The following is a 12543-nucleotide window of genomic DNA, read 5'->3' on the forward strand; positions in this document are numbered from 1 at the left end:
ACAGGGATAAATGACAGCATTAAAATGACAGAGGCAGGATATAGAACAGAATTAAGCAACAGTGTATATTTACAACACAGTGCTGAGCTACCGAACTGCAAAATACAGTTTATCCTGGAACAATCTGGGGAGTTCAAAGTGCTTGACCCCTGTGAAGCTGAAAATCCAGATATAACTGTTAAAGCCCCCAAAACTAATTCACTAATAGCCTGCTATTGATGGGCAGCCTTATTGACTTCACCAAAAAAAAGGAGAAAAGAAAAACGTGAATGCCTGAGTCGCTCAGGGTAATCACTGTGTACCACATATATATTTTTTAAATCTTTGAAACAATAGGGAAGGATTTGGTTCTTTTCTTCCTATCTCTGATAGATTAAAAAATTATGCTCAAATTTTATATAATTTTTTCTCTTATTGCCAGAAACAAAAGAACAAACAGCCTCCACAAAGAAAAGAAAATATAGCTTAGAGACAAACTTGGAAACTCAGTTTTGAGTAGCTGAAATTATATTAATGGAAACTTTTAGAAGGCAGTGTTTTAAAGTCTGGTGTGGTGACTTCCACTGTGATAAGTCTCAAGCACGCAGAAGGGCTGTCATGAGCGCAAAGAGTAATTTGGGGTATTATGTTCAGAGTGTTTTTAAATTGTGGAATATCTGCTGCACATCTTCCCATACATAGGCATTCAACACAGGGCTGCTTCCTTCCTTCTGAGGGAGACTACAAGTTCCCGAGTCTCCACCCCCACCCCTTCTTTATAGCACCTTGAGTTTGTTGAAGATGGCAATGTACCAGGTCCTGGATCCTGGGTGTCAGGCTCAGACTGATCAGGACAGCTTGTTCCCAACTTTCTCCCTCCCTCGTCAGTGACCTTTCGGTCTCATGGGGTGGATAAGAAAGGCTTGGAGGGGGGCAAGATAAATAGGTTCATAATCATGTTTCAGTTAACAGTTCAGTGTGTTTTGGAATAAGGAGCCGGAAGAAGGCGGCTACCCTGTGTGTGTGGCAGGTATGGTGTACGGGAGCTTCCTGGCCAGCAAGACACACCGGGTCAGGCTCTGAGGGTGTCCTTTGGGCTTCAAGTATCTCAGATCCACATGCCGGGGGAGGTCTGAGCCAGACAGGTCGGTCTCATGCCGGGATCTGTCTCATCAGCTTCATAGTATCATAATTCTGTTTTCATCCATGGTGGGGAGGGGAGAGATTATGCACAGGGAAGAGGTAATTGCAAAGAAAGTCCTTAACGTCCCTGTACCATGTAGTCGGGCAGTAGGGATTTGTCCATTGCTCTGGACGACTTTGTAGGTCTACCACTTTTTCTGGGTGTGGGAGAGAAAGAATGAGCTGCGCCATCCTGGAAACGTTCACAGTGACCGACCTAGGAGACTATTTCTACCACTCTGTTGTGGGCTTTTACTGAATCTTGGAGAGAAAACAAGAGTTTGTTCTAGCTGCTTTCTGCATCAATGAGCTGTATTTTTTCCAACCACTCACTCAATAGTACTCCATTCTGCCTGGAATTTATGATCATGAAGGTGGGGTTTAGAATCTGGGGGATATTCACCTCTGGGTATTTATCTAAATACAAAAACGCTAATTCACAGAGACCTGCACCCCCATGTTCACCCCGCAGTATTCACAACAGCCAAGACCTGGCGAAAACCTAAGTGCCCCTCAATGGATGACTGGATACAGAAAACCGGACTCATGCAGTGGAATACTACTCAGCGACAGCAACAGACGGAGGCCTGCCACCGCAGCAACGTGGGTTAAGCCTACAGGACGCTCTTCTGCTCAGCGAAATAAGCAAGACAGAAAGACAAACACCATTTATCTCTCATGTGTGGAACATAAAGAAACAAATGAACAAAACCAAAACAGGCATTTAGGGTATCAATGCAAATGAATGATCACCAGAAGGGAGACCAGGTAATCCGGCAAAAGAGGGCAACTATACAGTGATAAATAGAAGCTAGATTCTGGTGAGCATAACGTACTATATGCTGATTTTTAAGTACTTTTCATTGAGGTAGTGTTGGTGTGTGTTGTGTATTTTGAAAGTATAGGGACCCTCCCCCGCGCCTTTCGGGTGATGGTACACAGGGCTCCCACCACCAAAGTCCACTCTGCTCCCTCTCCACTCTGTGCTCCCCCCACACCCTTAAAGAGTGTTTCAGTCCTACAGCCTGCTTTCAAAGGCTTGCTCTCGGCTTTATCTGCCCCTTTGTCTGCTTTCTCTATATTCCACAGGTAAGTGATAGCAGCCTATTGGCCTTTCTCCTCCTGACTTATTTTGCTGAGCCATAATCCCTTCCAGTTCCATCTACGTTGTCACAAATGGCACAAATTTATCTTTTGTGATCACTGAGTAGTCGTCCACTGTGTGTACAAACCACATCTTCTTGCTCCACTTGTCTGTTTTGGGGCACTTAGATTGTTTCCATAGCTTGGCTGTTGTACACAGTGCTGCAGTGAACATGGGAGTGCGAGTGTCCCTTCAGATCAGTGTATTTGTGTTCTGGGGGTAGATATCTAGGCGTAGAATCACTGGGTCATATGGTAGATCTATTTTTACTCTTTTGAGAGCACTCTGTACTGCTTTCCACAGACTACATTCCCACCAGCAATGCAGGAGGCCTTCATTTCCTCCACATTCTTGCCAAAACTTGTATCTGGCCTTTGTGATATGGGTCATGCTCACAGGCGTGAGGTGGTATCGCACTGTGGTTTTGATTTGTATTTCCCTGACAAAGAACGATTGCATTTTTTCATGTGCCTGCTGGCCATCTGTGCGTCTTCGCTGGAGAAGTGCCTATTTAGTTCTCCTGCCCATTTTTTGATTGGGATATTTTCTTTTTGTTGAGTTGTGTGAGTTCCTTGTAGATCTTGGATACCAGCCCCTTGTCTGATGTATGATGTGCAAATATTTCTCCCATTCAGTAGGGTGTCTTTTTGTTTTACTGAGAGCTTTTTTTGCTGTGCAGAAGCATTTAAGTTTGATGTAGTCTGAGTTGTTTATAGTCCCCTTTGCTTCTCTTGCTGTAGGAGACAAATCTATGAAGTCATCATTGAAGCCTATTTTGCTGAGTGTTTTTCCTATGTTTTCTTCTATGTAATTTATGGTTTCAGGTCTTAAGCCCTAGTCTTTTATCCATTCTGAGTTAATTTTTGTGTATGGTGTGAGACAGTGGTCCAGTTTTGTTTTTCTTTTTTGATGAAGTATTTTTTCTTTCCTTCCACCATTATTAATTTTTGGACACTATTTGATTGCTCCCCTCAGGGGTAAGCCCCACAGTTCTCCCACCACCGTAGCACACATGATCTGTCATCACACTCTCTGTGCTCTTCCCTCCTCTTTCATTCTGTTGCAAGTGGCTGTCCAGTTTTCCAAGACCACGTATTGAAAAGACTTTCCTTTCTTCAACATATACTCTTCGCTCCTTTGTGGTAGATTAAGTAAACATCCAAGTATGAGTTTATTTCTGGGCCCTTATTTGATTCTATTGGTCTGTGTGTCTGTTTCTGTTCTAGTACCATACTGTTAGAAACATACTATACTTTAGCCACTTCCTTATTTTTGAATTTTAGGTTCTCCTTACTTTTTTTTTTTTAAAGATTTATTTTTATTTATACAAGAACCAGGGTACAGGCCAGATGTGCGGGAGGGTGAGAGGATTCACCAGAGACAGAGTGGGGAACAGAACAGGCAGACTGACGAAATACACTGCTGAGGGGAGCAGTGGGCGAGACAGGAGAGGTCTGCTTTGCTATACGGGATTCTTACCTGTCAGCCGGGATAGAATGCGCACTGCAGAGGCTGCGGACAGCTTCACAGCCCTTTACAAAGCAGTGAGGACACTTTTCCTAGGGAAACAAGAACCTTGCTCACTCCGACCAGGTGCCTTGCTTGACTGTAAGGACAGGGGAATCAGGACTTTCTCTTCATCTCAGCAAACGGTGAACACTGAAAACATGTTACGCTCGGCCACTGAGCCCCAGCAGCCAGCATCTGTGCAGCATTGCTTACGGCGTCCACTACCTTCTCACAGGGTTTTAGCAACTTTATTGAGAAGTCTTTGTGCCATCAAAGGGGCTTCTCACCATCAGGCTGTTTGCTGGCATGGAGAGGAGACATCTTCCGAATCCATCCTTTGGCTCTTGTGATTCCAGTGGAGTTAAGATCCCAGATGAGGAAGCAATTCAAGTTTGCTGATTTCCAGGGTGTAAGAAAGGGAATGGAAACTATATTCTCTTAAGACAGAGTGATCAATAAATCCTCACTGAGACCTTGAGTTACTGAAATAAAATTACACACAACCTCCTAACATCAGAAATTCAGGGTCTCAGATGTTCTGTGTAACAAATGGGGACTTGAAGCTCATGCCCCTGTTACTTTAAATGGGAAATAGAAGGATAGTTGTCCCTCTGTGTATGCGTGGTTCCAGCATTCACAGATATTATGGTATTCCCAGGGATACCATAATTCACAGATGTTCAAGGCTCTTATATAAAATGGTTTGCATATAACCTATACATGTACTCCTATATCCTTTAAATCATTTCTAAATTGCCCATAACACTTGATGCGATGCACATATACTATGTAAATAGTTGTTACACCATATGGTTTAGAGAGTAATTGCTGCACCTCCCCCTGCAGTGACCCTCAGGGCTAATGGCTGTTGCCATGGTCCCTGAGGTCCAGCGTGGGCAAGGAACCATGCGCGCAGGGGGAGAACAGCAAACTCCCTAAGATGCAGAAAAGCTGAATGCCTGCCAAGAAATAATGACCATCAAAAGCGGCCACAAAGATGATTAAAAGAAATGCTGACCACCTGGAACCTTATCTCGCTTTCTCAAGGCCCACAAACTTTATTCTGCTACAACTGTCTTTCTAAAATCTTTCCTTTTTCTGGTCATTGATTGCTAATTAAAAAACATACATAATTTAATAATTAGGCTAATGCAAATGAAACATTACTAAACACTGTGTCATAATAGAATTGTTAGTTTAATAATCTTTCTATTATGTGCTTAACTTTAGTACCTTTGATATTAACTGCATTATAAAATAAATTCACCCATGACAATTAATTATGAGTAAAAATGATAGTTAGTGCAACTAGAAAATAATTATATAAAACAGTAGAAAGAATTTATAGCCTGTCCAATTAGGAATGAGGCTAGGTCCAGATGTAACTTCGGACATAAATCACTGCCCTGTCAATTAAGCTAAGTCTATGAGCAAACTGATCTCTTTGATGTTCACTGTTCCTATGCTTTTAGAAAAACATATATATACTGACCACTAGCTTAATAAAGACGCACTCAGATTTTCACTCTCTTGAAGTGTGTCTGTGTGTCATTTATTCATCGAATCCCTGACCACCCTGCGCAATCTCTCAACCCTGAGACGGCCTCATCGTCCATCGCTGTGCTGGTCCGCGGCAAGTAATGGCAAGAAAAAGCCTATACATGCTCAGTATAGACCCAGCCATTTAGCATATTTTCAACCCAAGGTTGTCTGAACCCATGAATGTGGGGCCCCAGATAGGGATGGCAGATTGTAATGATATGCGATACCAAATGGCATGTAACTTCTTCCCCACCAATTTCCCTAAATGGAACTAAAGCAGTAATTATGCAAATTACTTTGGACATTAAGTGACAGATTGTAAATGCTTACAACATGCTTTCTAATCATCAAACAGTAACAAAGTTGTTTAGCAGGAAATCAGGCATGACATTTCCCCTCTGTTAGCACGCCTCACTTTTTAAAAAGTCTGAGGAGTCTGACATTGTAACAGTTGCATTTGTAATTGTGGAATTTTCCTATACATCATTTTATTTAATAAATTGTAATGAGTGTGATGGTTAATTTTATGTGTCAACTTGACTGGGCTAAGAGATTTCCAGAGAGCTGGTAAAACTTAATTTCTGGGTGTGTCTGTGTTCCTGGAAGAAATTAGCCTTTGCGTTGGAAGACAATAAAGAGCACCACACCTGCTTAGGGCCTGAGTAGGCCAAAAAAGAAGAAGGATGAATTTTCTGTTGGAGCTGAGGCATCCATCTTCTCTTGCTCTCATGCCCTCCTGGTCGGACTCAGACAAGGGCTTCTGGGGCCTTTGGTCTTAACTTGAACTTACATTGGCTTCAGTGGTTTTCAGGCCTTCAGAGTGAGACTGAACACCACCAGTTTTCCTGAATCTTCAGCTTGCAAGAGAGTAGATCCTGGGAATTCTTAGTCTCCGTCATTGTGTGACCCAGTACTCTTTAGAGAGCTGTACATATTTGTTGGTTCTATTTCTCGAGAACCCTAAACAATGCAATGAATTTTAGAGATTTAAAACATGCATCTATGTTCTATGTAAAAGTCAGCTGAAAATTAATTGTGCTGAAAGACACCTATGTTCCATGAAGGCTGGGTATTGATAATCCAAACCATGTTTCACTATCAAGTGTTGGCCAGGCCAATTTCCTGAGGGGCATGACTGTTTTCTTTTACTGAGGCAATATTAGTTTACAACACTGTAGGTTTCGCAACCCCTCTGGTAACTACCATTAGTCGTCAGAGACTAAGGGTTTGGTTTTGTTTGCTTGTTGTTTTGTTTTGTTTTTATATTTCGCAAATGAATGAAATAATGTTTGTCTTTTTCCTTCTAACTTATTTCTGTTAGCATCATCCCCTCAAGGTCCATCCATGTTGTGCAAATGGCAAGAGTTCATCTTTTTTTATGGCTAAATCCTGAGGGGAAAATAACATAACAGAGGTATCATGTTCTCTGACTTCAAACTATACTACTGGCCTATAGTGATCAAAACAGTATGATACAGGAATAAAAACCAGCACACAGATCAATAGGATAGAAAAATAGAGTTTAGAAATAAAACCACACATATATGAACACCTAATTTATGACAAAGGAGCAAGAGTATATACAATGGAGAAATGTTAAATCTCCTCAATAAATGGTGCTAGGAAAACCAGAGAGCCACATGCAAAAGAATGAACTAGACCACTCTCTCACACCATGCATTAAAATTAATTCAAAATGGATAAAAAACTTGAATATGAGACCTGAAACCATAAAATACATAGATGAAAACATAAGCAGTAAGTTCTCTGACACTGGTCTTAGTGGTGTCTTTGTGGATTTCTCTCCAATAGTAAGAGACACAAAAGAGAATATAAACAAATGGGACTACATCAAACTAAAAAGTTTCTGCACAGTGAGAGAAACCATCATTAAAATGAAAAGACAGCCTACTGAATGGGAGAAGATATTTGCAAACCAAGTACAAGATTGTTCTAATTGCGTAGTCATTAATGGACTAAACTGCAGTATTTGAGTGCTTAATCAATGGGGTGGCTTGTGTGAACAGTCATCTTCCACAGCAGACATATAGTTACCACTTAATAATGAAGTTAGTTTCTTCTCTGTATCTGTTCTGATCCTCAGACCACTCTAGTCTATGCACTAGGAGTAGTGCTTCCTGAGATTCTATTACCTGTACACACTTACGGGTTGTTGGGAGGAAGAATCTTCCTCTACCCTTCTAGGTCCTTATGGTTGGAAAATAGTTGACATAAGGCAGATTAAGAGGAGAAAAGACCCATTTAATTTCATGCACATGGAGATGCCTATTAATATGGTATCTGTCATGTGAACGGAGCAGGTTTAACTACCTTTCAGGCAAAAAAAATCCTTGAAATGTTTGGCTAGGAGATTTAGGGAGCTAAGCAGAGTTTATTTATTTACACAGGAGAAATAGGTGCCTCAAAATTTGTGTGTAGTGATATGTCCTTCTTTCCTGGTACAAGAAGAATAGCTTTCACACGGGAGATTTATTTCCTGGTTTTAGGAGACAGGGAGGCTTATAGTATCATTTCTCATGTGCTGTTTCCCAAGCAGCCCTAATTAAAATTCATAAATATGCTACATTGGTACATTTTGGGGTGACCTACTCCGAGCCCCAATAAGATATGTGGGGAAATGAAGCACACAACTCTAAGGAGGAACTATAAACCAGCAACTGGTCTGTACAGCACTTCTCAAAGGGTTTCAGGAGCTAACATCTATTTGACTGCAACCTTAACAGGTAACATTTCCTATTGTGGGGAGATTAGAAAAAAGCACCATCTCTGAAGTCGAACAGATCTGGTATCAAATCCAGTGCCCCATTTACTACCTGTGTGACCTTCACCAAGTTACTGAATCTCTAAAACACTTTTTCTTCATGTATTAACAGATTTGTTAGTATTCCTATTTCACAGGGTTGTGATGAGAATTAAATGACATAATTAATTTTAAAACAATCTATAAAAACCCATTCCATAACAGATTGTGATGCTTAATATTATGTGTCAATTTGGAAGGTGTTCTCAATGATATTAACATTTAAATTAATAAATTTGGAGTAATCAGACAGTCCTTCCTAATGTAGGTAGGCCTCATCCAATCAGTTGAAGGTATAAATAGAACCAAAAAAACCAAAAACCAAAAAAACCCATAAAAAACTCAGGTAAGTAAGAAGGAATTCTCCAGAAAATTGCCTTTGAACGTCATTGACTCCATTGGGTGTCTAGTAGGTTGACCCACACTGTAGACTTGGACTTGCTAGACCCCATAATTGTGAGTCAATTCCTCATAATAGGTCTTTTTCTATAGGTATGCATCCTGCTGGGGTTGTGTGGAGAACTGTTACTACAAATAATAATCCTAGAAGTACTGAGAGCTCATTTTCTTTTCTTCATGGTTCAATTTGTAGGACCAGAGATACTTAATGATATTAGCAAAGAATTTCCAGCAATATGTATACAGTTGCCTGAGAAAATTATTTCAAAATCACAATTTCTATCACATTTTATAACTGTAGTAATAATGGTAAAAAGAGTGATTGCCGGGCTTCCCCGGTGGCGCAGCGGTTGAGCGCTGGGCTGCGAAGCTGCCCGCAGCATCTGCGGCACCGGTTCGATCCCCGGCTGCTCCCCGGCCACCGGAGGAGGGTCCCACATGGCGCGCAGACCTCTCCTGCCGCCCGCTGCTCCCCTCAGCAGTGTACTTCGGTCCTTCTGCCTGCTCTGCTCCCCGCTCTGGCTCTGGTGAATTCTCTCACCCTCATCCTCTCACGCAGCGCTGGACTGCACCCCAGCTCTTGCATGCATAAATAATAAATCTTTTAAAAAAAAATTGCAGCTTTCTACCGCCTTTCAGTTTGCTTGCTGTTACTGTATCTGCGAAGGCAGGAGGACAAAATATTCCAACCCACAGTCAGGTTGGTTTTTACCTTTCCACACCTAGATAAATCGTCGCTGGGCCTGTGTCCTCAGAAGCCACGAACAGCCCAGGTCCCTGAGCCGCCCGCCTCCGGGGCGGGTCTAGGCTCCTGGGGACAGGGCAGTCGCCAACCCCCAGGGCACAGAGGTCACAGGGGCCACACGGGATGGGGTGGGGCCCAGCGCCCCTGCGCTTCCCCAGAGCCCCTGCTGCCTGCTCGCCTCTCTCCCCAGCCTGCACCCCTCCTCGGGCAGCAAGCCTCCAGCCAGGGTCACGCCCTTGCTGGGACTCGGCCCAGCCCTACCTGCGCCCCGCTGGCTGCTGAAGACCCCGCAGACCACACGCTCCCCCAGGGCCCGGCGCAGGCACGACTGCGTCACGCATGCCCTGGTGGTTTCCCTGCGTCCCGTCGCGCACGTCTTGTGGGTTAGCTGGCCTCGCGGCACGGCTGTTGAGTGTCACGTGACATATCGGCGTTCTGTCACGTGGGGTTGGTGGCCTGTCACGTGGCTTAGCAAGAGCGCGTGGGTGACGTCACGGGTGTGAGCCGAATCTGTCACGTGGGTGGGTGACGTGTGAGGCGCGTGGCCTCGCGCAGCCGCAGTCGCGGGAGCCACGCCGTCGCCTCGTCCCGCCCGAAGCGCCTCAGGGCCGCGGCCTCGCGCAGCCTCCATCGTGGGGGGCGGTTCCCGCTTCCGGGTTGGCCTGGTAGGTGTTGGGGGGCCTCGCCTCCTCCGCGGGTGAAGGGAGGGTTCCCGCACCCCTGCTATGTGCCGAGTCAGCCCTTTGGGGCCTGTCTCCTGCTTCGCAGTATTGGGGGGCCGTGCGCAGGGTCTTCCGGCAGTGCTGACTGCCGGGTCCGGTGCCGCGCCGTGGCCTCCGCCGCCTGCAGTTGACACTCACACGCTGGGCTCGCGGGGTGTCCGGAGGCCCCGCTCCTGAGACGGACACTCCCCGCCGAGGCGCGCCTGGTGCTGTTGGCTGCAGGGTTTGTGCCAGAGTTCTTGCTCGAGGGCCTTCGGATACTAAGGGAGCCCCTGCCCCGCGGTGGGTTCTCGCTCGTGTCTGCTTCCCTGACGCACACGCGCAGCCCACAGCAGGTGCAGCCCCATCTACGTGCGTCTAGGGCAGTTGTTAGTAGGGACTCACCTAATAGTGCCTGCAATGTGGTGTCCATTGTAACTCCAGTCCTCATCTGCCAGCAACTTTCTGCAAACGTCATCTTTCGGGGTGTCGTTTTTCATGCCTGGCTAAGCTCGAAGGTTTAAAAAATTATTTTTTTAATTCGCAGGCAGTTCCTTGGGCTGTCACATACACCTCTCCTAGCTGAGCCGGCAGGAGAGCGTACAGGGAGGAGAGACTGGAGTTTAGTGCTAGGGTATTTGTGTGTTCAACTGCAGCCCTAGAAAGGTCTTTATAACCAGACTAAAATGGTTTCACTCAGCTCGTTTCCTCCAGGAAGGCTCACCATTCTCTGCCGGGCCTTGGTTCTTGCAGGAACTGTTCCTCAGCATGGAAACAAGGAGAGGAAGGTCCTTAGCATTAGATTTCCGTGGCATTTAAGCATGTAGTTTAGCTGACAGCGGTGACTTGCACACCAGCCTTTCCCTGAGGCTCTTGGAATGGGAGTTCCCGTCTCCATCACATCCTGTCCCCACATAGCAGAGAGGATATTTTCAGAAATCGGACATGGTTTCTCATCAGAAAATATAGATAATTGTAGACTGTTGAGGTATTTGTATTGAAGAAGACAGAGCTTTGGTTTTAGTTTTGGCAGTCACATTGCTGAACTGGGAGCTGTCCTGCAGATGACATGTTTGTCCTGGGATATCTGTAAATGCACTTGTCTTTGCTCCTCCCCAGACCTCAAGGTAAAGAGAAAGCTTTTGACCTCACAGAGGTCCTTCTGGACCTGAAAGCATACTGGTGTCTGAGGATGAACAGCTTTCTTGAGGACCACAGAATGAGGGAACAGGCAGCAAATTCCTTTTGTGCCCACACAAGATAAAATGAGAAGCCCCATATGTCGTATTTCTCTTGGTCTTGAATCTTCGCCTTAGCCTCAGTTTTGACTTTGTTCTCATCCTAAGTGTCATTAGAAAGTCATCACTTTTGTAATTGTATACCTTGATCTTCACTTAAAAAAAATCAAATTGCCCCAGAGAGCAAAGACATCTTAATGTATCCTTTATCCAAGACACCTGTCCAGATAGCTGCTTCATTGGTTTGCATGCCTGTTAGTCCCTGTCTAGAGCGCTCCATGTAGACATGCACATATCCATCGGTGTGGAGTCAGAATTTTCCACAAGGAACAAAGGGAATCTCATAATGAAAAGCAACATTTTTTATGGAACCATGCCAAGGTACCAGATCCCTGTTCCTTTCCAGTTGGTTTATCTTAATAATTCTCTGTCAGGCAAAAGCCTTTATGTATTCTGCATAATGTCCTGCTCAATTACAGCAGCATGCTGGCCTCGACTTTGCAAGGCTGAGCTTCAGATGATTTTGTTCTCCTGAGAATTTCTCCCTGATTTGGTGACAAAACTAGACCCATCACTGCTCGCTAGATGTGATTAACAAGCCAGTTTGCTTTTTTCTAAAATTCATAAATAAGAAAATTAAACCTAGACAAGTTTTCCCTACCTCGTTTTAATGTGAACCCAGCTTTTTATTTACTTCCTCTGTTCAGGTAGATGTAGATCTTAAAACTATGCTTTGAAATAATTTTATAGGCAGGTAGACAGAATGCATTGCCAAATGTTCCCTCGTGGCTCTGTCCTGCAGAGAAGTATGGCCAGAACTCTGAATTGCTCTGTAATAGTGCATCTTATAGAACGTCTGTGATAAAGGAAATGTTTTGCAAGCTGCTTTCTGCAATATGCAAGCCAGGAGCTGCTTGTGGCTTTTGAGCATTGGAAATGTGCTAGTGCGACTGAGAAACTGAGTTTAAAATATTATTTAAATATAACTAATTCTCATTTTGGCAAATGCTATTCTTGTATCTGTTATTGAAACCAACCTTCCCAAACTAAGTGCCTTAGAACAACTTATTATTTTTTTTAAATTTATTTACTTATGCGCACAAGAGCTGGGGTACAGGCCAGAGGTGTGGGGGGTGAGAGGATTCATCAGAGACAGAGTGGGGAGCAAAACAGGCAGATCCACTGAAATACACTGCTGAGGGGAGCAGCAGGTGAGACAGGAGGCTGTGCTATGTGGTTTAGCTCCCTGGCCGGGGATCAAACTCATGCTGTAGTGGCTGCGG

General features: G+C 44.3%; 2 long non-coding RNA genes across 4 annotated transcripts in view; one reads left to right on the forward strand and one right to left on the reverse strand.

Moving 5' to 3' along the window:
- Positions 1 to 9714, reverse strand: part of LOC119243650 (uncharacterized) — a 31235-nt gene extending 21521 nt beyond the window's left edge. For all 3 annotated transcript variants that reach the window (XR_008551557.1, XR_008551559.1, XR_008551558.1), the window contains exon 1: positions 9583 to 9714. This is a non-coding gene — a long non-coding RNA (uncharacterized LOC119243650). The remainder of the gene's footprint in view (positions 1 to 9582) is intronic.
- A 195-nt stretch (positions 9715 to 9909) lies between these two features.
- LOC119243651 (uncharacterized) overlaps positions 9910 to 12543 on the forward strand; it is a 45819-nt gene continuing 43185 nt past the window's right edge. The window contains exon 1 of the long non-coding RNA XR_005124789.2: positions 9910 to 9986. This is a non-coding gene — a long non-coding RNA (uncharacterized LOC119243651). The remainder of the gene's footprint in view (positions 9987 to 12543) is intronic.

Source organism: Talpa occidentalis, unplaced genomic scaffold, assembly GCF_014898055.3.
Source record: "Talpa occidentalis isolate TD23 unplaced genomic scaffold, MPIMG_talOcc4v2.1 talOcc4.13, whole genome shotgun sequence".
Lineage (NCBI taxonomy): Eukaryota > Metazoa > Chordata > Mammalia > Eulipotyphla > Talpidae > Talpa > Talpa occidentalis.